A 26,374-nucleotide genomic window follows, 5' to 3' on the forward strand; every position below is an offset into this window, starting at 1 on the left:
ATCCTTATTAGGAGAAGTATGGAGAAATACTGTTACGGATGATTCAGAGAAGCCCTACAGTCTCAATCCTGCAGTTCTTAAGTAAGGGAAGAAACCCTACTAAGATCAATGAGTCCTTTTTCTGCTCTGACTGGATGATAACTAAAACAGAGAAATTGGTCTTTGGCCAATTAGTTTATCTTAATTCGCTCTATCCTGCACTCAGACATTCATATTATATCCTGGACAATTCTTTTACTTCTGTTGAAACACATTATTTTACTTTAACCTACAAAACTCAGTTGTTGAATAAAAATTATCTCACAAATGAAAACTACATTTAGCCACTGAACACTCAAACTGTTTTTCTTAGTCAACAGAATCTGAAATGCTTTTATATTTACAACTCTGAGCCTTGTTAACTGTTTCATTATATATATATATATACATATATATATATATATATATATAAGGACAATCCTTTATTACAGACAAATAAATACTCAGCGCCATAGGTTTAGCCTTCTTAATTATTTCATACTGCAATAGGTAAATTAAGCAGCCATTGGTGTTGTGTCAGCTCGCCTAATGAAGAAACGTGCTCCCCTTGGATTCTGTCACAAAATATAGACCTAATCCAAAGTGTGCCCAAAATATATATTAGAAAACACGCTGTTTTCTATTGCTCATATCTAAATCTACTTCCCCTTTCTTTGTGAAGAAATGGTCGCTGTCTACTATATATATATATATTCTGTGTTGACATTATACATCTCTATATATTATATACTGCATATTATGTCTTAGGTATTGCCTATTTTTGTTATATTGTCTAAGAATCTTTGAATGTTGCATTAGAAATATGATTATTTATAATTGTGTATCTTTTTCAGATAAGCTTGTTGATACATTTGTAAGTTTTATTAATACTTAAGTTTGTTAGGAAATTAAGATAAGGTAGAGATGTATCTTTGTTAAATCTGCCTATTTTGGGTTGTATGTACAACTGCTTTCCAAATTTTGCTTACAAATGATAGTTTTATAAGTGGATATGTGTTCAAATAACATTTAGACTTTCTGTAGACATTTCTTAGTACATTTGGTTGCGAGATTTGTGAAAGTGTTTTCCATGTTACTTTGAAGAACTATACCTAATCAGCAGGACAAGAGCGACCAGGACAGTCTATACATATGATTATCAAAGGATCCAAACAAAGTCTGACACTGGACATCACGCAGACAGAATGAATTGCAAACAATCCCAAATAACTAGGAGCATAATCTGTGCAGGCAGTCAGGAGCTGGTCAGCCTGCAGGCAAGGGATGTCTCTGGGGTACAGATTTCTGCAGCCAGACCCAATGGGGCAGGATTTTGGAGGAAGACTGCATTCTCCAGTGACTTTCTAAAAATTCAGCTCCCTTTTATTCTACTGTAATTCTTTACTGAGCAGCTAAACTATTTACAAACAAATAAAATAATATGTATTAGCTCACTTCAGCTTATGTCTCTTCTTCCTGTGCTCCACACAATTATTTTGTAGCACATGAGGAAAAATGTTTATGTTCTAATTCAGTCTAAATAAAATGTTAAAAGGTGACAATCTCTTCGAACATTACCGATTGTTACTTGCAAAACTATATTTTAAAATTGTGAAAACAAATGCTTTGACCTTGTGAGCTATGGAAATATTTAAAAAACAAATCTGCTATGCTTTTTTAGCTAATAGTTGTAATTTGCATAGTTGAACCTTGAATGCAGTCATAAATAAATGCAGATCCAGTCTGGCATAATGCCCAGCAATGTTAGGGTGCCAGACAAAAAATCGGGTCAACCACTTACTAAGTAAGTCATTCTGTCTCAACAAGGTGATGTCTAACAAAGAAGCTACAAGGCTGAAGACAGATAACATATTCAGCTGCTGTTCAGAAAGACAAGAACTTTTCATTTATCAGGATAATCTACTACTCGTAATCAGTACACCGAGTGAACTCCCTCTTGTAGAAAAGAGAAAAGCCCATCAATTGTTTTTGCTAATTAAGATGAATATTATTCCTGTGAAATGAACCAAAAAGTTCTGTGTAACCAGAATCCCAAAAGAGATCTGCAATCTAAAGGAATAATTGCACGGAGTTTTAATTGAAAGGAAAGTGAGAAGTATTTTTTTTTATCTGGTTTTTAGCTGCAGTGGTCTTTTACGTATGTTAGAAGTTCTTTTATGTTCTCAGTTTATCTAAGACATGATTTTCCATATATCAAAAACAGTTTTAGAATTAAAAATTCACAACCAAATTACTTTATATTTAATGAAATGCTATTACTAAATATTATGTATTTAGGAATCATTTGAGGTAAAAGATCATTTAGTAACATATAGAGAAAAGTCAATTTTTAGACTAAAATCTAGATGTTGTGACTGCTCATAGTAATATGCATTTAATCTTTATTCATTAAACACAGCTAGAGTTAGAAATGAGAAGGAGAGTGTTTTTTCTTAAACTGGTATTAATTATTTCCAACAATTTGTTTTCTTCTGTGACATGTATCTTATTTTTAGGATTAAGAAGCCTTGCAATATTGAAAGGGAAAAGTAGGAGGAAGCTCAATTTCCCACTCCTTAAGCTAAAGACACCCAACTTGAAAATATATTTATATTTGAGTTAATATTGACATAATGGAAATCCGTAATCAGCAGAGTAATGTTGTATTCCAGGCAAGTCAGGGAAAATCCATGGAGGTGTATGTGGTTATACATATAAAAATTAATTCTCCCCAAAATAATCTATTACTGTTTTTTTGTAGTAACCCTTAAGGTTCAAGCGTTTGTCCCATTATCTTTGCTTATAGTATAAAGCACGCAATTGGTCTCAACATAAAAATGATTACAACTTACTTCACTTAGCATGCAAATTTCCAGTTATAAATTACCTCAAATCAGGCTACTGGCTGAATAGATTTGTTTTCATGAAAAATGAAATGTAGTGCCTCTTTTCTGCCCTTCCCCCAAGCTTTCTTCACAAGATCAGCCTCAGGCGAAAATGGTTTTAAGTAGACTAAAGCTGCTGGTAAACACTTACCTTTGACAATATTATTGCCAAATGAACATTGCAGAAAAGGGTGTATGCAGCACAAGTGTCTGTCTGTGGCTGCAACCTACATGCAATCCTTGTGCCAAGTACCTACTGCTAATAGGCAAATATACACAAAAGAGACAGACCCTCTGATGGTTTAATCCCAAACAAACTTAACTGTCACACAGTTAATTTTATTTTATTTTTTTTAATTAAAGATGACACTCAAGATCTTCTATAACGTTTTTATGTTTGTGAATGAAGGAGGTTAAACGTAGTTCTTATGCAATTTTGCAACTCATTCTTTTCTTTTCCCCCTTAGTTCAACATGACTTTTCCTTCTTTTTAATCACAGTCATGCCCCAAAAGGATCCTCAGTCCTGATTCCTGTGAAATACCTGCAGTTAGCAGTCAGGTAAAAATACATCACAGGCATTGCCAAAGCAGAACTCATTGTTATTTTCAGAGGGCTAGATCAATCGGTTAAAAACAAGTGTTTCAAAACAGCTTCACCTGTGGGTTTTACTTTCCTATAAAAAAAGTTTCAAAGAGCAACTAACCTGCCTTGTTCATTGGAAATCATATTATCGTTCATTGTAAAACTTGTGTTTTGCTATTGGTTTTCTTGAACGCTGCCAGCTTTGATACTGTTTGTATCAAAGACAACAAAAAATCATTCCCACATATTTTAAATCTATCGCTGTGCTATGTGCTTTCACATTAAGGTATGTGAATAATCTCTCTTTTTAAAGGGTCTTGAGTTCCTTTTGGGATTAGATGGAAGATCTTTCAAGTGTAACACTACGAAGCAGTCACATTTCAAGTTGGAATTTGTGCTCCGATGGGATATTTTTTGAGTCATATTTCTTTCCATTTTACTGTAGTTTCACTTCATGATTGTTTTATGTTGATTTCAGGCCACACTATTGTGTAGTGGGAAAGAAATATTTTTTTTACGAAGTGAATGCCCAAGACCTGTTGAAAAACATTTATCCTTAGCAACGTACTCACAGGATTCAGTAGTTTGCTCAGACATGTTATTTTAGAATGACCTTTACATGTACAGTATGATGAATTTTTCTTTTTATTTGATTGTAAAGATGTAATGATCAAGGGGTAAAATAAATGTTGCCTTTTCCAGCCTTCAAAAAAAGGAGTGACAAAGGAAACACAAAGGAAACAGTTTTTTTTTTTTGTTTGTTTGTTTCTGTAAATGATGGCATGCAGAAATGATGTCTCAGTTTGGAAAATATGTATTTTTAAATTCACAGATAGCACAAAGCCCTGGTGAAACATAAATAAAGATCAATTCTATACAGTTCAGATAGCATCTCATACTATGGAACTCACCCTTTTCCAGCCTAGAGAAAGGAGACGTTTATGTTCTTTCCTGATGGAATGAAAATGTTTGTAAGTGTATGGGAATATATATAAGAAATTTTGCAGAAAAATTAAAAGTTGATCATTCTGAGGTGAGTAGCATTTCTAACAGAGATGCTAAATCCTGACTTATTTTCTTTTGAAGAATAAGTATAATGTTCAGCAAATCTGTTCTAGGTTGCTTACAGGATTTGAATATTCAAATATTTTCAGTTGTATAAGCTGTATAATTATGAAATTATACAGTACAGTTATTTCTCAAGCAATTTGGTAATCTTTTATTAAAATAATTTACCTTATGTACTTTGTTATCAGAAACAGCTCTCTGCTTACCATTCTGGGAAAGACGGAATTCATCATTCTGCCATAGAGGCCCTAGAAAGCAAAGAAAATATTATTAGTTATCATACTCTTATCTGCAGGGATTCTAGCTGCCAAACAGTGCATCAGTATCAAAGAAAAAAATGAAAATATATGCACAAATTGTAGATCAATAGCTTAATGCAGTTTTGAATTTATATATTTCATGTAGTTAGCAGGTACCAGATTAGAAAAAAAAGCCTGAACTATCATGTATATCTGTATGTTGAACTGAATGCCAGCTGGAATTTATCTGTACAGTGTTCATAAAATATGGACACAGGATCTTGGCATCTAACCAGTGATTGTGCTTTTGAAAATAAAACCATGGGCTGGCTGTCACTCTTCTATGGAGCTGGAGAAAACAAGGGAAATCATAAAGGGTCAAGGTATAAGGAGACAATCTTCAGCAAAATATTAAAGATTTTCTTCTTAATTCATAAAAAACTTTGTGTATATGTGCATTTTTAATATTTTCATGATTAATAAAATAATTAGTCAACAGTTACATTTCCATGTAGAGAAATAATGCTAGTGAGCTCTAAGATTGCAGTGTTTAGGCTGAGTACAAAGTATATCATTCACCTCATCAGCATGCCTACACTGGGCGTGGGAATGAAAAAGAAGATACTAGTCAACTCTGTTCTTCCTTCTGTTCCATTCTCCCTTTCAGTCACTTACACCTGACATAGCAGCCATTCTGTTCTCTTTAGACAGAAAGGAATCGCTGCCACCTTAGCTCCTTTAACTAAAAGCTGAGCAGAGCGATCATTTTCCCTCAGTAGCAGCACAGAGAGGATTTTGAGTTTTCTATAAAGCCTTGTGCTACGTGTCCCTGTTGTACAGTTCGAGAATAAAACGTTATCAGGACAATAGGCTAAATTTTGCTGTAATTTCTCACACAAAATACAACATTACTCCCACTGAAATGGCCAGGTAGGGTATAGGATCCAACTTGTGCATGTTTTTCAGAGGTAAAATAAGGTGTTTTATGCCAAAGGAAGAAAAACACTTATAACTCGCTTTTAATTCTTCACTAGTTCCATCCTCTGAGAAAATTAAATCCAAAAGTAAATATGCAAGGGAGAGAATTAAGGAGAATTAAATTAATTGTGTTTAGAAAATGTTACTATAACGAAGAGATAGAGTCACAAACCACTTCAAAAAACAATCTTGTTATCTAGGTAGTGCTATTTCCTTTTGAGAAGAAAGCTATAAACTGAATTAAATGTCATACTGATTCTAGGTTCTCAACGTGACTGTACACATTGCTGGATGAAATGTCGCTGTTCATAGGTAAGGGAGTGTCCAGGCTGAGAGGAATTCCCCAGACAGGAGCTACCTCCAAGGGGTTTTCCTTGGGCAAAAAGGGGGTTTCCACAGTGCTCAGTGCTGCAGAAATCCAGGCCCAATCTAGGTTGCAACACAGCACAAGATACCAAGGAGTCTGGATAAAGCTAATGTAAATCAGAAGAGTCCCTGCGGGCTGCTCTAATTTGCACGGAGATTCACTGGCCTGTATCCAGCCCTGTGTCTGAGCAGCTACGGAGATGGCTTAGAGCCACTTTTGCTCTGTTCTTTGTGGGCCACATCTTTGGTATGGTGCCTCATGTGACACATAGCAGAAAATATCTCCCTTGCTTTTTTTTCTGAAACACAGGAAAACAGGGTCTACCTCAGCCAAAGGAGAAGTATATAAGCAAACCCTTTGAAGATCCCTCTCAGCTGAGCCCTTCCCCAAAGCTTCTGTGTCCCCAGATCCCACTCTTTAGCCCCTTGGTTTGCGGGCACACCATCTGGGGGAGGTGACCATCAATCCCCTGCCTGTTCATGATTGTTACAGAAAAAATTCCACTCATTTCAGTGCAATAATCCTTTGCCATTCCTCTGCACAGCTTGCAAGTCCCCTGCCTCAAAGCCATAGTCATTTTTTTCAAAGCTATTTGTAAACCAATAAAATGTCACCATTTCATAAATGAACAAAAGTTCTCCTTGACCTCAAAAAGAATTATATTTGTGGAAGGGTGGATTTTGCCTCTAGATCTAATCTTTAATACTCAGGTTTCCACAGTGTGGGTTACAATGCTGTAAGACACAGACTGAAAACTGTGGGCCCATCCCTGACATATCAGCCACATCTGGCAGCCTCAAGACAGACAAGTTGGTCAGGGCTTTCACACTAAAGTCTTTGCAGCTTTTGTCTACAGTTAAGTACACGCCTCAATGTTCTGCTAAATCATGGCTTAAATCCTTACATGGATTCATAGGATCAGAGCAGCTGAAAATAAAATAAGTTTAGTATGACAGCTAATGTATGAGTTCTTTTTAGACATAAGTCATTTTTAATAACAGGTTATTTGCTTGTGTATAGAGGAGAATTATTATTTCAGAAGTGAGTCAAGGCTTCTCCTAGCTTTGGCTTTCACTGGCTCAAATAAACAACGTGAGTGGATGTGAGCGTGACCACCTGAATCTCAAATCTGGTTTCAGAACTGCTAACAAGTTTTTGATTTGCTTTTTTTCAAATCTAATTTGTCTATTAATGTCGCAACTGCTTTCCGTGTCTCTGGCAGTGGCATTAGAAATGTCAGAAAACCTTATTCAGTTCTGTAGTTCCTGTTTGCTTACTGCAGTTCCAGAATCAATAAACAAAATTGTCTATTTTTCATTGCAGGCTCCTGAAGAGGGCAGCACGTTCTAGATGTTATTGAACTGTAAGCCCTGACGTGACAGCCCTGGCTTTACTGTACTGCACGCAATGGAAGGGGAATCAAAACATTCTGGTTACTTTGTGTAGACAGTTCCCATGATACAAGAAGTCAGATGAGGTTCTAGGCCATTACAGACCAAGGTCAAAGCTGCATTCGATTATTAAAGAGAACATTCAAATTAGCTACCTGAAGCAATGTATTTAGAAAGAGATCAACAAAATACCAGCAAGGAGCACTTCCACGAGGAATATGTTTTATCTTTAACACTGTAGATAACTTTTCCTATTGGCAGTGCATTGACTATCAAAACTACTAAAGGGGTTAGATTTAATTATCTCACTTCTTTGCACATTTCATCTCAATTGCTATGGCAACATTCAGTTGCCTCAGCAGCGATATACACTTTAATCAGATATTTCTTCACTCATTTCTCTGTGCACCACAGCAGTGTAGTCAAATTTACAGCCAAACCCTGATGCATCTGATAATGCTTCTTAGGAATTAATGGGTAGGTTTCCCCTGCCCATCACCCATACCCACAAATATTTCTAGAGGTTTTCACCCTGATGACAAAGGCTTTAGTAGATTAAAAGTGTGTATACGTTAAATCTTCCATACTTCACTGATTCTATGTTGTTTTTCTGCCACCACTCCCTTTTTCACATGGCTTCTACTTGTTCAGTGACTCTTCCCATCAAACTAAGGGCAGGTCTTTTGGTCCCTGCAGGAACTCTAACAGGTCTGAGAACAGGAAATGCAGTAATTGGGCAGACAATATGGTTCCTCCTGTATTCCACCCTGCCCTGAAAAGCTTTCTGTTTAATTACCTAGTCCTGATTAAATGCTTCGTCAAACTACATCATAGTTCTGTAAACTTCTTGGCCCAGAAACCAGGAACATAGGCTAAAAGAAAAGTAATTAGGAGTGATGAGCAGATACTGGGGACTACATATTGCAGTGCCAACAGTAAGAAGAGTCAGGAAGCTAAAAGTACAGGGGGGGTGACTGAATACAGTTTATGGGAAATCTTGATATTTCTGACATAGAATATCATCTTGTTTTAAAACATGTCATCATCAAGGAAAAGTGCGAGCAGAGATAAGTTCATAATGGTGCCTAGCTTCTATGATGAAAAACACATTAGAAATGCATTAGATGGACTGAATTAGATTGGATTGCAGTCTGACATATAGGAAAGAATGATAGACAAAGGGCATTAAAACATAATTCTGCAAATTTTGAGGAGTGTCTTGAAAAAGACAATTAGTTCATTTTGCTTTTTTACACCAGAGAAAATATTCTACACTGCTTTTTGATTCTGCTTGCATTTTTCCTAGATGTTAAGCTGCTTACAAGTAATAAACTATCACAGCTCATCTTCAAATAAGGTCTTGGATTACTACTGGGTAGACAAAGCATTGGCTTGAGCCACTGCTGTCCAAAAGAGGTAGAGTCAAAAATGGAGTCAGTCAGAGTCAGAGCTATGCAACATCTTGTCAATGATAACAAGGTATGATCAGTCTCCCTGACCATGCAATATAAAGTCACTCTCTACAGTGAATGTCCTTGTGAGACATAACAGCTTTTCTAGAGGCTTCATAGCGCAAGATACTAAAGGAACACAAAAGCTTTGCCTTCTTATGAAAATATCCCTCAAAAACTGTACTCAGTGTACTTTTCATATGACAGGAGATCTGATGATCTGTAACATGAAAGCTCATGTTACACTGTTTGTTTTGTGAGTATATAGGGAGATTTCTCCAATGAGGGTGCTGAAATCTAACATTAGAATCACAGAATCTCAGAATCAAAGAATCACAGAAGCATAGAATGATCTTAAAGATAATCTAGTTCCAACCCATAGGAGGGAAAACTCCCATTAGACCAGGTTGCCAAAGCCCCATCCAGCCTGACCTTGAACATTTCCAGGGATGGAACATCCACAGCTGCTGCAGGCACCTTCTCTCACCATCCCCACAGTGAAGAATTAGTTCCTTATACCTTGTCTCAACCTGTCCCATTTTAGTTTAAAACCACTGCCGTGTCCTGTCACTACACTCCCTAATCTAGTCCCTCCCCATCATTCCTTCAGTACTGGAAGGCTGCAGTGAGGGCTCCCCAGAGCCTTCACATCTCCAGGCTGAATTCCCTCAGCCTGTGCTCCTTAGAAGAGGTGTCCCAGCACTCTGAGCATCCCCATGGCCTCCTTTGGGCCCTCCTGTGACAGTTTCCTAATCCATCAGCAAAGCTTCTATATTTTTAGGGTTGTTCTGAAAGAGAAACTACAAGTTACAGAATCCCCCGTGCTTTTTTCCTATCAGTATTTATGTAGATGTACTCACAATCCCTTTGAAATCAGTGGGTCTGATCATATACATAAAAACTGTGTTTACTGGACTGGTCCCAGGAGTTTAAAATATATATTTCTTTGCAGCACTGTATATATCACATAAGCTTTATATATAACTATGTAAGTTTTAATAATGTGTCCAAACAATATGCCGTAGAGAATGCAAAGATCATTTAAAGTTCAGTTTGTAAAGTGAAAAAAAAAAACCAGCAACTTATACCTAAAAAATTCAATATCCATGCATAGCTTAGGATCACAAAATGTTTGTAGTAACTTGTTCCACTTAGAAAATACATTTAAAAGTTGATTCATGTAACATGGGAAGAGCTACGCTGATTTCCACCAGCTGGGAATCTGGTGCATGGTCTTTATAATAATAATAATTTTACAGTGCTGTAATTATCTATGCCATATACAACTGGGAGTCTATGCCAAACAATATATTCCTTGTTTGAATAGTTTTTAAACTGGAGATATTTGTAAGAGATATTGCAACCCTCATCCAGAACAGTGCCTGGTCATTAGAAGATGTTTTTTGGACCACGGGGGATTTTACTGCAGTACAGAAGAGAGGAAATATTCTGCATAGGCTCAAAGACTATATAAGAAATATGCACAAAACAGCAATGATCTGAAAATGTGGGGAAGGACATTTATTATTTGTTCTTCTCTACATATTGCTGTTTAATATGTTCATTTTTATGAATTTACAAAATATAACCAAATTTAAGGCTGGCACATTTGGGATTACGTTAAGTGTTTGTTATATATTCCAGTTATGGACCATATTTTCCTATCCTTTTGAGTTTTGTCTAGAACTGTATGAAAGACCTTGTCCAAAATACTATCAATAACATATATATATATATAAAACTGATTTCTTAATGTACTTTAAACTTTATGAAGTACTTTACCTGCTAGTGTTTATTTGTAATAATTAGAAGTCAAACTTTTTCAAACCATTTATCAGGGGTTCCTTTATTTTTCAGTAATATTTTGTCCCCTCCTTTCTTCTTTAGTCCTTCCTGAATTAGCTATTTCTTTTGCTAACCTCACTTCTTCCCTCATTCTGAGGACAGCAAGCAACATTTTCTATAAGCTCCAAAACACACTTCAGAGAAACTGGCACCAGGATTGCCCTTGGCATCCTCCCACTGCTTGGCAGCACCCCTCCTGCTGCAGGCACACGAGCTACTGCACCATGAGTACAACTCAGATATTCCTCCACATTCAGCAACAGGGGCATTTACATTATTCTTTGGAACAATTCTGTGAGGCCTCAATGACCCACCTCAGGAAGAGGAGATGGAACCCAGCACTCAAGTCTGAAGAACCTTTCTATAAAGCCTGATCAATACAGACCTTGTTTCCTTTGTTTAGGCAAACAATCATCTTTTTTTTTTTTTTTTTTTTTTTTTTCCTTTTTTTTAACATCTTAACTAAGCTGGAGAGTGGAACTACTATGGAGGCACTGCTTCTTTTTGGTTTTAAATACACACATACACATATGCATATATGTATATATAGAATTTATGTATGCTCTTACTGTAGCACTAATACTCCCTGAAGGTATTATTATGTTGTTAGACAAATTAAAAGTAAACAAGAGGTAAAAGTGCACTTGAGCTGAAAACTGTTAAAAAATACCTACAGGCAATACAGAAGTGAACAGCAGGAATTTGTCAGCTGTGTGTGCCTAGAAGTTCCTCTAGGCCTACTGACTGCATTCCCACTCTGTTGCAGGAAATGCAAGTGTAAAGACTTTCATGCAAGTGTTGTGGTTTTCGAGCAAAATGACATGCATGATACTTTTTCTGCCTTAAGATAAATATGGAGGAAATATCTTCTTAAGCTACAGGACTGAGTGAAGAAGGGTAGTAGGAAGCCCTAACAGAAGACTCCAGCAACAGTAACATAAAGCTTTACCCAGGCCAGAAGTGTAATGGAAGGTAGTCATGCTAATACGAACAGCTATTAACAGAAAAGACTCAGCTGGAATTGGTGGGGTAAATGAGACCAATTCTGGGAAGCTTTCTAAAAAATTATCTCCCAAAGAAATATTTTTACTGGAGGATTCAGTGAAGTCTCACAAAGCAGATCTAAGATGACTGAAGTGCAGAATTTGATATGGCCATATTGAGGTCAAAAACTCAATCATAAAAAACAGTATTAGCAGGGTGTGTTATATAAGTAAATTTGGGGTTACAGGTCACACTTTATGCAGGTGCAAATGGTTGCTTTCATCAGAGGCAAAGATGAACAAACTGAATAGTTATTTTATCTTTGCAAATAAATTTTTTAGGTTTACTACTTCCTTTCATTCAAACCTCAACACTACATATGTCTAAGTGAAATAATTTGCTATGATAAATACTAGGTATCTTACACTGAGAAACAAAAATGAGATGGCATATATTCCATTCATATAATGAAACAAGGAACTGTAATTTAACCAGTTAATTCAGTTATTTTCATGACAGTGTTACTCAAGAGTCATCACTACCACAGAGCATCTTTGTTAACTTAGAAGCGATAAATAAAGAATATTTTGAATTGGAGATGAGGATATGGAGATATGGTAAGAAGGAGTGTTAAGAATGCAATTTGATCTCACTGTTACAATGCTGTAATCTCAGTGGTACTTCTGGAAGTACTCCCTATTTGCACCAGGGTGAAAGAAAGCATCTCTTCCTCTGAGTTTATGTACTTGGAAACTGTATCTTACTAATGGCTATACTTATAGTCTGTCTGCTATATAATGAAAGGAAATCTGGTGAAAATGAAAACAAAAGAAATATATGAATGCATTAATCAGAATAATATAATGAATAGTGACGTGGCTTCCTCCTGTTTAAAACAGAAATTAATCTCTTCTGCTTTGAGCACTTTGGCTCTAAGCTCAAGCCTTATATTCAGTGCATTATGCATACTGAAGGCAAGTAGCTCAGATTCATACAAATTTTATGACATGAAACTAAACAATTTGTATATTAGAGCCTATTTTTCCTTCAGAATAGAGCTCTGCGATACAAGTCAAACCTTACATTAAACAACAGCCTCCAAGACATTTGCCTTTGCAGGGCATTTCTGTGTTCAAAACTGCCAATATGAAATGTACTGTTTTTGTTCAACAGATATGCTCTTTGGACTAAATCCAGATTCTAAGTTATTGGGAGAGACTTTCACTTCTGGATCAGGCCCCTTGTGTATATTCACATTCATGTATGATTACTTTAGTGGAAAAAGTGTTTTTATTCCCACTTCTGATGGAGTGAACTGAATTCTCTTTTGGCATTACTTACTGTATCAACAATGATATTTATGCAGCCTCAGTACATTTAAATTGTATTATACTAAAACTGAACTATCCCAGTGAAGGGCAGCAGAAATCGGCTAAGATTTAACTGTTAATATCTTTAGTAATAGCAGGATGCATGACATAAAAGGAACCCAGTTTGGCTTCTTGCAGACGATGTGAACTTTAAAATATATTTTTACTAGTGAACAGAGAAAATTAGTTAAGTCCTCTGAGACTTAAAGTGCATGGAAACTTGTTATGTAATTTTCATAGTCACTTTTCATGATACAACTGCACTAGAATAGTTCCTTTTGTAAAACAATTCAATTGTTTAATTGTTCTTGTATATGATTAGAAGACATTTAATAAAACTCACTTGTACCCTTTTTACATGTTCATATAATAAAAGTTCTGCTTGCACTCTGTCCTTGTTGCTTTCTTTGGCAAAACTTGGCACATGCTGTAGGTTCATGTTTTGTTTATGACATGCAATATTTTAAAGAACATTTGCGGAAACAGTTTAAAAGTAAGGTTAACGTGCACATGCATGCACGTGTGTGTTATGGCTGGGACTGCCAAAGGAGCACGAAGAACACAGCCCCTCACCGCTGGTGGAAATTCCATAGAAGGCAGGCTTCCATGGCAATTCAGAATATGCACAGAAAAAAATTTTGCTGCATTTATTCAGGTATGCACCTTAAAGCAAAACTTCAGTGCAATCAAGTACCGCACACATAGTAATGAGCCTTGCAATTTCCTGACTAGCTTTTATGAGGAGTACTCATGCCTCTGTCTGTCTCCTCTCTTTGCTTCTTATGTCCTGCTTTCCACTCTCTGCTCCCTCCTTCCTTAAGTATTCACAGCAACCTGATGGACTTAGCAGGAACTGGGGTCATCGTGGTGATCAATGAGTTGGGCTGTTGAGCATTCAGCCATTGATCACACTGAATAGATTCATATATCTTTAGGCATGCCATCGCAAGCAGCTGCTTCTACTTAGCTTGCCAGCTTTCTGTCACCTCGAGGATTCAGTGAGGTTCAGAGGCAGTGTGAGAAGGTTATATAATTCTGTCAAGAGATCACGTCTTTGATTTTTTTTTCATCTCCCAGACCTACATGTATACCCTTTGGGGGTCCATTGCAGACTGAGAACTTTCAATATATTACATACCATAACACAGCAGTATAAAGAGTGCCATATAAAATATATAAACGTCTTTCCTTTGAACAGAATAGTGGGAGCCTTCACTTCTTTCTTTTATGAAAGAACATTACATAATGTTGAAGAGAAACCACTGCTGTATTCATCAGTGCATGCACATGCTTTGCTTGTAATCTGAAACACATTCCCATAAACTGTCAGGTATTATCATATCTTGGCTTCCTTCTCCCTCTGATGTTTAAATATTCTGTGTCCAACTTGCAAGAGTAAAAAGTAACTTTAATCACTTGGATAAAATATTCTCAGTTTAAAAACTTTACTGGAAAAAATATATATATATTAAAAGGACATTGGGAGAATGAACAGCACTTTCTCATCTAGAAGCTTGTCATGCAGCGTAGCTGAAAAAGATTAAAGACCCCTTCTCATTCAATTTTCTCCCTGTTTACTTAGCACAGGTAGTTTGTGCTCTGGTTCACATGCACTGAAGTACAAAGTTGCCCCATCTTTTGCTGCTACTGCTTCCCAGTGCCTGTGCTGCCTCTCTGCTGCAAGACTGCAATCCCAATGACTGGCTGGGAGATGAGAGCAAAAACTCATTTAACAGGCAATGTGTGGAGGTGGTTAACATACAGGCACATGCTTCTCTCTCGTCCCTGTAGGTTGACAGTAATTTCCAGCAGAGCTGTATGATGGACAGCTGTGAGCAGAAATATCCAGAACCGTGGCAGCAACATCTGGCAGAGCTCGTCTGTCAAGGACCCATGACAGGAAGGGTGGTTGGCAGAGCAGCTCTGCAGGCAGGGGGCTGCTGGAGACACGCTGCAAAGATCAGAGCTGAAAACCTCGCCAAACAGCAGGCAGAGAGGGAAAATAAGCACAGTGCCCCAGATCAGGACAAAGCAATGTTCTAGTGGAGTCCTGTTCCAAAGTTTTAACATAAAGCTAAGAGGATTCACAGGCCTCAGGCAGGCTGGATGCACTGGGCTAGGTTCCTGCTAGAGAAAAAGATGCGTGTGTGGGGGAGAATACGAAAGTGTTCAGGATTAATTACTATGACTATGCTAGGAATATTCCCCAGTGTTCCAAATAATGCCACTAAACATTCACAGAGCAAAAAAGTTTGCAGACATTTTATAGGAATTAAAAAAAAAAAAACCTCCAACATTAAGAAAGCTTTTCTTTTTTAAATTGGTCATCTTGAAAAAATTCAAATTGACAGTGTCCCTTTTAATGATACACTTCAAAGCTTTATGAAATCTCCTTGTCAAATGAGGCTACTACTTTAACACATATTCAAAGAGGTGTATGCAGCTTGAAAATGGATTAAAGAGCCAGGAAAAGAGGTCATTTTCTGCCATACAGTTGCAGTTCCAGGGCTTTAATGAATCTGGAGAATTTAAGAATAAACAAGGCACATAAATTAAGTTGATTTACTATGCAATCTGCTACTTAAAAAACAATGAAATAAAGACTTAGGGCTTCCTATTCCACCACCTTGCCTTTTTTCACACTTTATCATAATAAAAAATGAAAATAAAGTGATAGCAGTCAGTCTCACAGGATTTCACATTAGCTTTTCACATAAACCAGGTGCAAGCTATTAAGGATAGGCTTCCTCTGTGTTTTAAAAATTCAGTTAAAAAAGAAAGAAATGTTCAAAGCTAATCTTTACAAGTTGGGAAATGTGGTTGTTGGTCTTGGCTGACTGGATGAGAAGTTTAGATCTTGTACTGCCTGTCTGAATTCACATTGGAAGATAAAAAATTAAAATAGAAAGTTATGGAAGTGGTGTTTTTAACTGGAGTGATCTTAATTGAAATTAAAACAAATTCAAACACATCTCTCCATGTTAGGTTTGGTATAGCTCATTTCAAAACAAAATCCATCACTCAGACTAAAACTAAGGTGACATTGTCACTTTAAATCACAACTCTGTATTTCAGCAATTGGCATCTCATGAAGTGGTTGTGCCACTTGCAAAATATTCAAGGACATTATTAAACAACATCTACAACCTTCCTAATGTTATTTAAAAGAAAAATCGGGTTTTTCATCTCTCTAATTTCTTTGCCTCTTCAAATGCTCTTATTAACATTCTTTTTCACGCATCATCCTTGCTCATTTTCTTTTAATTTTAATTATTTTTTTTTTCTTTCTAAATTAATCCTTTGTTTGAACTGTTACTTTTGAGAGAGAAGAAAAGTTGTACAAGGAACAGCTGAATGTTTGCCAGTTTGCATTGGGTCCTTTTATGCTCCTTTTCTGAGGCCAGATCCTACTAGGTGCTGAGCATCAGGCAGCTCATTGAGCACTGAGATTAGTGAAACTTTCTTGCAAGAGCATATTGCAGGATCATGCCTTGCACAGCAAGTTCTCCAAGTGACGACTATTTATGTTTCACTGAATAGACTTAGCATAAATTTTAACATCTCTGGTATGATTGCCTTTTTTAAGGGGAAAAAAAGAAGAAGCATTTTCCATGACCGTATCACTCAACACTTTGAAAATTAAGTGTAGAGCAATGCCACCCAAAAAGTCTGGCAAAGAACCAGATGTCATAGTTGCAAATGCACATCAAAATTAGAATACATTACAGGCAATTACAAGGTATGTAAGCTCTTCTGTGTTGAGAAAGTATCTAGATCATTTAGATCATTGCAAGTCCTGTCAGTCAAATAATAGCTCATAACAAGCATCACCAAGAAAGCATGGAAGCAAAAAATGAATGACCCCCAAAGCACTACACACGTTGTGCTGTTCAGCCAGATGGGTTTTTTTTTGTGTACATGTGGGGGCATCTTTAATGTTACAAGTATAGCATTAAGGAATGCTGTACATACATGTCATAATTAAAATAGAAATTTCTGTTGTTTTAAAGAGTTTTTTGAATTAATAACAGTAATGTTAACCTAAGTTACTTATATAACCCTTTTCATTCTGCTGTACAGATAGTATATATATTCACTATTTCTCAACTTCCCTCAGATAACCACTGATGTTTTCTTTAGCAGATAAATTAAATATTCAGCCACTAAGCCTGAGGTTGGACTGACCTGGTTTGTGGATCAGGACTGGAATACAGTTTTATAAATACACATACATGTCAGTATAGTACTATGATTTATGCTACAATGTCCTAGATATATAATAATCTCTTGTAGTATAGAACCTTTCATTTGGAAGGGTGCCAAGCATTTAAAAGCAAAAATCTCACCCTCTTCTTGAAATCTGAACCAAACAGTCCTTCCTAACAACAGAAGTGATGACACAAAGATGTAATGTGGAAAGCAGAGATGATGACAGCCAGGAAAATTGGTATACAGGCAGAGACTATGCAGCTCACACTGCAGTACCCAGCAGAGCCAAAGGACCTGAGCAGCACTATGAAGCTCGTCCTGACCACCACCAATCAGCTGGAAGTTCCCAGGGAGCTCTTGGTGAACACTGTACTGAAGGCAGATTCCCACAAATATTTCCCAGTAGTTTGCTGAGCAATCATTTGCTTAGAAAATTCTAGCAGTACATTTCTATTTGAGAATAAATGCAACTCCTATATGCATGTGGGTCCATTCCAACAGAGAATGTTCTATGATTCTATTCTATTCTACACGTACTTCCTCTACATCCCCCTTCTTTTCTCCAAAGTGACACAACACATGTTGCATCAACAACAAAATCTTGTGATTTTTTTTTATCCTCACTGTCTGTTAGTAGTCATATAGCATTAGTTTGTCTCAATACATCAGCAAAAAAAAATTTATTATGTAAATTTCTTGCATTAGAGGTTCACCTTTCCTAGAAAGACATCAGATTAGTTTGTTCTATAGGCAGTTCATAGTGGAGTTCTTTTTGAATAACTTCCTAATAAGTAAATGAATGTACTGGTTTTCACTGATTGAAAGTGCCTCCATCAGGATACAAAGGCAGACTAAGAGCCTTTTCATATTTCATCTGTTCGCAGGTCATTGAATTGATTCTTTATTTAATACTGAATAGACTTCAAGATTCTGTAATTAACATCCAGGGAACTGCTAGTACATGAACTCAGCACTCTCAATATTATGGAAGTGATTACTTTTTATTCTCGTGACCCTGCTTTCATTGGCTGTTCTGAAGATTTACCAAAAACTAGATGGTTCTGCCCTCAGCAATCTAAAAGAGCTTTATCAATGGAATTATTTTTCTTTAGACGTCAGACTCAATGAAAATGCTTACTTTTATATAGTGAAAAAAAAAAAAAGTTTTTAAAATTGGTTGACATTTATCCCAGATGATATTTTTATTTATTGTCTGCTTGCTTTTCCAAGGATTTCCAGGATTTTTAAGAGCTTGCCAGGTTTGCAAGGGCATGCCTTTTTTAATAATTGTAGTTACCATTATATATAATTAAAACAAAAGTATCTGAAGTGCTTCAAAATAACATTCATAAGAATTTGAGAGAAAATGACACTAATGATGAGAGTACCTCAAAAGGTGTAATTTAACAATATACAAAATAAGGAAAGCAAAACACAAAATTCCCATATCAACTCAAGTGCTAAAGAACCTGTACTGGAGCCAAGATACCTGGTATCTTTATCTAAGCCTTCAGGAAATCAAGCTTGAAACACTGTAAAATGTTAAAAATGGGCAATCTAGCTACCAAAATCCTTGTTTAAGTTCTCAACCAGATTTCTAGGGCACTGAATGAGCATTTTTGATAGGGATCTCACATTAAATTGACCTTTACTGGTGTAAAGATGCATTACCTGTTACCAGCTGCTAATCCTGCCCTGACCTGCCCCATGTCCCAAGGCAATGGAGGTGTGATATACTGTTTTCTTTCTTGTCTGGAGCAATTTTCCCAGCTCATGTAATTCAGACGCATATTATCAGTAGTGAGAGGCCACATAGTTAAGTGGGCAACAAGGACTAGGAGCACCCTGGCTTTAAAATGAAAGAGGAGAGATTTAGGTTAGAAAGCCTTTACTTAGGAGGGCAGTGAAGCCCTGGCACTGGCTGCCTAGGGAGCTGTGGGTGCTTCATCCCTGGCCAGGTTGGATGGCGCCCTGGGCAACTTCATCTAGCGGTGGCAACTATGCCCATGGCAGAAGGGTTTAAACTAGATACCCTAGATAGGTCCCCTCCAACTTAAGCCCTTCTATAATTCCATGACTTACATCGTGACTGAGCTACTGGAGGCATATGTGATACTGAGGAACTGCTTTTCTTCCCTAAAGAATCCGTTTACTTGGCTGGATAAGAAGCCCTGTTGTGAAAACCATGGCTGTATCACTCAAGTTAAGCATTACTTGTAAACAAATTAAGATAAAGTGAATCTTTGTATTTTAAAAAAGATGTTTCTAAGGAACACTGATAACGAGGCAACCAAGGCTGGGGAAATGTAGCTAATTGTACTCTGTAGGTATCAAAGCAGTGCCAGATCCCTTCTTCCCTGTGTGTGGGTCTGTTGTGCAGCGAATGTGCTCAGCCTCCTGCAGGAGAAGGTAAAACCTGCTGAGTGTTTGCTGTAGGCAGCCAGGAAAGGTTGCCTAACCACCAGTGACTGAACCCCAGCAGCACTGGCCTTTCGAACTGAAAGAGTCCTGGAAGTTATTTATAAAGCAAGCAGCATTTTTGTTCTTGAGGGAAGTGCACCCTTAAGCTGAACCATGGGTAGGATGCTGCTGAAAACTTTGCCTTGCAAGAACCTCTTCTCAGGGGGGTAAAAAGGTGGGGGATAAACAAAAGGGGATATAATGTAAAACATTTCTATAATATGATGGTGATAAAAGCAGAATCAAAGGAGCAGGTAAACTTACTACATGAATTATATTGTGTCTTTATATTAAAGATAACATTTAAATCTAGGATTTTTATTAGAAAATACTATGGAGACAGCAGAGAAATAGATGTTTGTGTTCATTTTTGATCTTCATAAAGTTGAGCTATTTTTAGAAAGACAGTTGTTAAAAATATTAATGTTCTTGGATGGAGCAGCACAATTTACAATGATTGTTACTGGAGTCTGCCTGGTGAGTTACTGTCAATGTTTTCACATGAGGATCCCAGCAAAAACATGCTTTTTAGCCTTTATGAGACCAAAAACACACAGAAAATCTGGGTAAAGAACTGGAAAGTAACCTTCATTGTTTCATTTGCAGTGCAGACTGCTGCAGCGACAGAGCGAGCACAGAGGCTGTGTTCCTGTATTCTCTGAAAATAAAGTTTGCTTTGGACTCCAGTCCCGTAATAAAAAAAAAAAAAATCCTTTCTTGCCAGCTGTACAAAGAAAGGAAGTGACATCACTCTGAAAATAAATATAGAAATAGGTTTTCTGGAAATATTTATACTTCGTTGTTGAATAGAATGCTGAATGTACAGCCAAGCAGAGCCCACTGCTCAGCTTGTACCACTTGAAAAGGGGAAAGTTTTAAACTTAGAAAGATTCTTAGTTTAAGGATGTTTCTTTTTCTTTCAAAATAACTGACTCTTGACACAACCTTGTCTATTTCAAAGGCCAAACATTTCCCTCACTCCCAAGTGATCTGCAAGCCTTGGGAATATATTGTCCCTGGCAAAAATGAGATAGCAATATCCTGGGAACGGGTGATTTCCATCAGGGACAAGGAAATCACTCCAAACCACATTTCATTCTGGTTACAGCATTTTAATGAGATTTGCAAGCCCATCAGAGACTGTCTCAAGAAACATTCGGCACCAACTTCTCAGCCAGAGTCCTAAATGCTGTTCTAAAATCTCAGCAGAGAATGGATCCTAGGATTCCAGCTTTGCTGTGATATTTCTTACATTATAATTAGTATTGACTAATTAAGGGGTGACTAAGTATTGACCTCCTAATTAATTTTGAAAGAAGCTGGATGACTGGAAGTACCCATCAACATTTGAGAAGGAGCTGCTTAATTGTTTCCTGGAAAACAGCTTTGAAAAATCTTTTTCAATAACTTCCAAAACCCTTCATGATATGGATTTCAACTTAATCAAGAGAGCTACTCTTATTCTAATGAACACAAAACATCCTATGAGAATTCAAGCAAGTATCTGTATGGGAAATAATAAAATCACAGCTAGCAATGTAACTCTTAATGTGCAATAGGAGTATACACTATATGAGAATGCAAATGAAGGCACCATCATCTATCTCTCCATGATCATTTCTCAGTCACTAATAGCTTGTTTGCAGACAGTGTTGCACAAATCCAAATATTCCATTGCCTTGACTCCTAGTGCAAAAGCAGATCATTGAGAAAAGGATCTGCGACACTATGAGAATAAGATAAAAAAAGGCCTGAAATAACTGTTAAAAGAACTAAATGGTTAAGAAGAAAATCTATAGAGAAAAAGGTGATTTAATTTTCTTGGAAATGAACTATGATTCAGATTGTGCTGGGTTTTTTTTCCCAGTTTACACATTTTGAATTAATGTAGCATGAATTATGTTGCATGAAACAATGAGAATACATGAATTCTGCTCATGGAAATTACTCATCCGTCAGCCACTGTCAGGTACATTCAGAAGCACATGCATCCAGTTCTGCACTGTACATTCAAACAGCTTGTGCGTCAATAGCGTTAGCTGTGAAAATGAAAAAAGGAGAGATAAGGAAACTTTGGGATCCTTCTGTACTGACTTTTCTGTGACCCAGGAAAGAACAATGAATGTTTGCTTTCCCTCACAGGGGTTGCCGACAAGGCTACACAAACAAAGGAGCGGGGGAGCTCAGCTGGTGCAAATTAGGACAGTTGCATTGGCTTAATAGGTCTGCATCCCTTCCACCAGCTAAAGATGTAGACACAAATATTAAAGGTTCCCTCATTATATTTTCCTCAATCATGAATCCTTTCGCAACTCTTCAAACAGAGTTTTTCCAAGGCCATAATTTTGCGGTAATGTTCAAGGGGGCCTGGCCATACCCTATATGCTTCATTCATTACTTTTCCCAGAAAAACTAACTAGTATGTCAGAAAATGAGCATATAAGGGCCAAGCCTGTATTAACCTTGGTAAAGGGCTCTACACTATGTATTTTTGGTGAAGAAACAAACTCTGTATGCAACCATAGATTTAAAAAAAAATTAAAGGTAGATCATATACAGAAAGGCTTTCATCAAATTTTAGAGCAGTCTGCAAATATCTTCTATATAGGTCTGAACTGGAGTGATATCATGTTTGTCTGGAAATCGACTTTGTTTTTAGGTAAAAGAAAGCTTCTAATACTATGTCATTCTCATCCGTGACATTAGTGGGGAGTAAACTCTGCCCTTCTAAATCCACTGATGTCAGAGGTTTCAGATCACTTTCTAAATGAGTGTGGAGTTTGGCATAATGTCTAAATGAGCAGAATCAAAGTGTACAGTTCTTGGACATTGCTATTGCCTTTGCTATTAGAAATTCCAGTGGTTTCTAACTTTATTTGGCAATCCATTTTGGGTGAGAGCCATAAGACTGTTGTACTATTGGTCTTGGAAAGGCTGGTCCAGCAGCAATCAATATGTCCTAGTAAACACTAAGGAAACTAAATGAGGATTTCTGGTAGTGATCATATGACATCTAAGCTTGTAAGTGTGCTGCCATAACGGCTGTTTTTTAATGTTTGATGATACTTAAATTGAACATTCTTTTTAGAAGGATTATAACAAAAACGAACATTAACAACAAGAAACACCTTCTAAAAACAAACGTGAAGAAGATTGTCAAGAAGACTGAAACAAGAAGAAGGAAACAAAGTAGAGTTGGGAGAGTAAGCTGAGCAGGAGAATGAGGAGGCCCAGGTGATGAAGCATAGGTCCTGACAGAGGACCCTTCAGCATAAAATAGGAGACTGAAGCATTATAAAAAGAGCATAGGTTCCTTAATATTAATTTGAAAAAAGCATTTTTTTCTGAGGCAGGGGAAGCTGGCTGTTTTGTTGGCAATAAAGCAAGAGCTGATCTGGGAAGAATTCCCTAGCACTATGTGTATCATAATGTAAATCCTTTTTGCAAGGGTCACATGAAATCACTATTAAATTTATTTATTGGTGTTCTGATTTTGGTGTTTTGCTGAAGCTCCAGAAATGGGTGCCAGCCTAAACTGTGAACTGCTTTAAATCGCTTCTATCCAGGTGATGATGAATACTCTCTAGATTTTATCTGTAAAGTGGAAAAAAATAAACAAGAATACATTACTCAAACCCCAAGAATTTTTAGAAGCTGAAATTCATTTAAGGGAACACTCGAATCCTGTCTACCACCCACTGAAGTGATTAGGAATTTCAGCTAAATAAAGAAGGAAGGTGAGACTGAAATGCCCATGTAATCAACTTTCACAAAAAATCTAATACAACGTTAGAACTCTTTTGAGATAAGTGCAAACATGAGAGCCCTGAAATAACACTGAAAGAAATGAAGGAGACTTTTTAAAATTCCCAACTTGTGCTTTCCTTAAAGTGCAATTCAAAACTGATTAAAAGCATTAAATCCTTTTTTATGCAAAGGGTTAATAACAATAATTCAAATAGTGGTGTGGTGTCCCATGGATACTCAATAATGAAAATTCAAATGCTCATTTATTTAAGCTTTTTGTGTCGCTTTTCTAGATAATTGGTTTTTTACCTAATTTTTTAGGCTATTTAATAACACCTCCTGCTAGACATCTCATGTAAACTCAGCAAGAGGAGGCATCCTGAGTAATAGAAAAGACTTCTGCTCATTTTAAAGCTCAAATTCATACTTTTCTTAACAAAGGAGATTCCCACTGTTAGAGTTTGGCAACCGCCAGGCCAACTGCATTGGGGAAGATTGGATTAGCAGGGGCAGCTGACTGTGCGGTAAAGACTCCACTCTCCAGCAGGATTTTTATGTAAATTCCATTACAATTCATGCTTTTTGGAGATAATGAAATGGATACAAAACACTCCAAGGTTTCCAAGTCAGCAAAATAATGAACAGGAACATTCAGAAAGCTGATTAAATACATTTTTGACATTTGGACCCTTGTATGAATAGAATTGGCACTTGTGCAATGTATCACATGGAATTTGCTTTTAATACCACTGTCTAAAACCCATAGCTTTTCAGGTTATTAGTGATGTGTGAACATCAGCTATCAAGAGTTTTTCACAGTTTAAGCTCTAATAAACTGTATCACTTTCCATGTGTTTGCCTGAAGGCAACTTTCACCAAAGACTCGGCCAAATATTTTTGGAAAAAGAATATTTTCAACTCAGCAGCTTTAAACAACTGTCTGTGAGTATGTCATAGCAATCATTATCGATGAGCTTCAAGTAAGAAGAGCCTGGGGTCAGGAGGGGTCATTACCATGAGATCACTACTCTGATCTCTTACATAATATACAGAATTTTACATGTTCATACTTACTCAGATCATAGCATATTTGAACTAAGACTCTTATATTTCCTCAATTTTATATTTGTTTATTGATTAAAAATTAAAATATGCATATATGTGTAAAAGTATAAATAGACAACCATGCATAAGCACATGCTGGGCATTTTTAGATCAAAAATACTCTGATGGTTTTGAGTGCTGCTTTCCTTCCAATGCAACTGATAAGAAAGCCACTCAATGCAAAAGATGTAGTGACAAAACTTCCATTGCACTGAAAGTGCTCATACCACCAGGTTCACCAGTCTGCTTAAACAATAGAAAGACAAAAGGTATAATGGAGAAGGCACAAAACATTATGCACATGTATTACTTAAGAGCTATGAAATGCCCTTGAGTATCTGTGCTAACCTAAATCAATCTTTTATTAGGGACAGTCAAGTTCTCAGATACCTCAGCAGCAAGATTAAAGGCAAAACTGGCTAATACTGATAATGCTCTGTGTCTGTATATTTGACTTCCTTGTTGTCATCCTGGTATAGTAAAATGGAAAATACTCAATTTTAGGATCTGAAAGAGAGAAACTACTAGTCTACCCAAAGAATATATGTAGAAAGGTTAGCAAAAGACAGAAACTGTACAACACTGGAGCCACTTATGTCTCAGTTTTCTTTCACAGAAGTATCCATTTACTTAAACAAAACCAACCTTAAGCAACATTTGCAATATAGTTTCTCTACGATACATATAAGCAATATAAAAAGCAGTGATTGTTTCAAGTCTTTCAAAAAAGGAATCAACCAAGATCTAAACCACAACAGTGTGTATAATGTGATCACCTAGCAATTGAAGTTCATTATAATCATCAACGAAGTTAAAATTTCAATTTATGAATTAAATTTACAAGTTCTCTTGTTTAATGAAAGAACACTGAGAAGCTACAGAAAGTTAAATTTGAGAAAAAGTTATTGATAGACTATAAGATCACATTGGTCATATTGCATCATTTAAGATTAGACAATGAAACAAACAAAGGCAGAAACTATCTGTAAACAAATGGGATTTGTGTTATCTTTTTGTCTAGTTCCAAGTGGCTCATTTGGTTATAATCATATACCTTTCTTTTTCCAGGGAAACATTTTGCCAAATGCTAACTTCAGGGAGAAAAAAAAGAACGCGAGAAGCAACAGAGTCAGAAAACATGTTAGGATCCAGCTCTGCCTCCATTATTCTAAGCTGTAATTACTCTGAAAAGTGCTATTAAGCTAACTACTCAATAGACCAGGTTTAGCTACCTATAGTCATACAGTCTAACATGCTAGCCATCAATTAGTTCTCCTGGGCCATGCTCTCAACATCATTACGTGGCTAGCAGTTCCTAATATGAATAGACCCACTGATTTCAGTAAAAGTATAGAGAAGAAAGAAATGACACAGGATGGGTAAAGTCAGTATCAAAATCAATCTCTACAGGAAAAAGGATGGCAGAATCAATTCTTCTGGGAGTTGCCAGTTCGCTTAACACTATATTCAAATGCAGTGAAGAGCCTTCATGTCCAATACAACTAAAAAGCAGGGTGGAAAAATGCTTCTAATTAATAAAGATAGGAGTGGAAAATCTTATTTCATCTCACTAGAGGAAATAAAAACATACTCAAGATATAGCAGAAGCAATAGAACAATAAAAAGCACTCCTTCTTACTGTTTAGGAAATGATCAGATTGGAGTCACTCCTTG

At 36.7% G+C, this 26,374-nt stretch overlaps 1 protein-coding gene across 10 annotated transcripts in view; it reads right to left on the reverse strand.

Moving 5' to 3' along the window:
* Positions 1–26,374, reverse strand: part of ADGRL2 (adhesion G protein-coupled receptor L2) — a 373,380-nt gene that overhangs the window by 167,568 nt on the left and 179,438 nt on the right. For 3 of the 10 annotated variants that reach the window (XM_085512226.1, XM_085512232.1, XM_085512213.1), the window contains exons 3-4: positions 4,762–4,803; positions 4,399–4,438 (exon numbers count right to left, since the gene is read on the reverse strand). The gene's annotated coding sequence lies outside the window, so the exon portion shown is untranslated. Of the gene's footprint in view, positions 1–4,398; positions 4,439–4,723; positions 4,804–26,374 lie in introns of all 10 variants that reach the window. The other 7 variants (XM_085512238.1, XM_085512236.1, XM_085512214.1 and 4 more) reach the window with 3 other exon arrangements.

The sequence above is a fragment of the Coturnix japonica genome, chromosome 11 (genome assembly GCF_054131305.1).
Source record: "Coturnix japonica strain WE chromosome 11, WE-NBRP24, whole genome shotgun sequence".
NCBI classification, from domain to species: domain Eukaryota; kingdom Metazoa; phylum Chordata; class Aves; order Galliformes; family Phasianidae; genus Coturnix; species Coturnix japonica.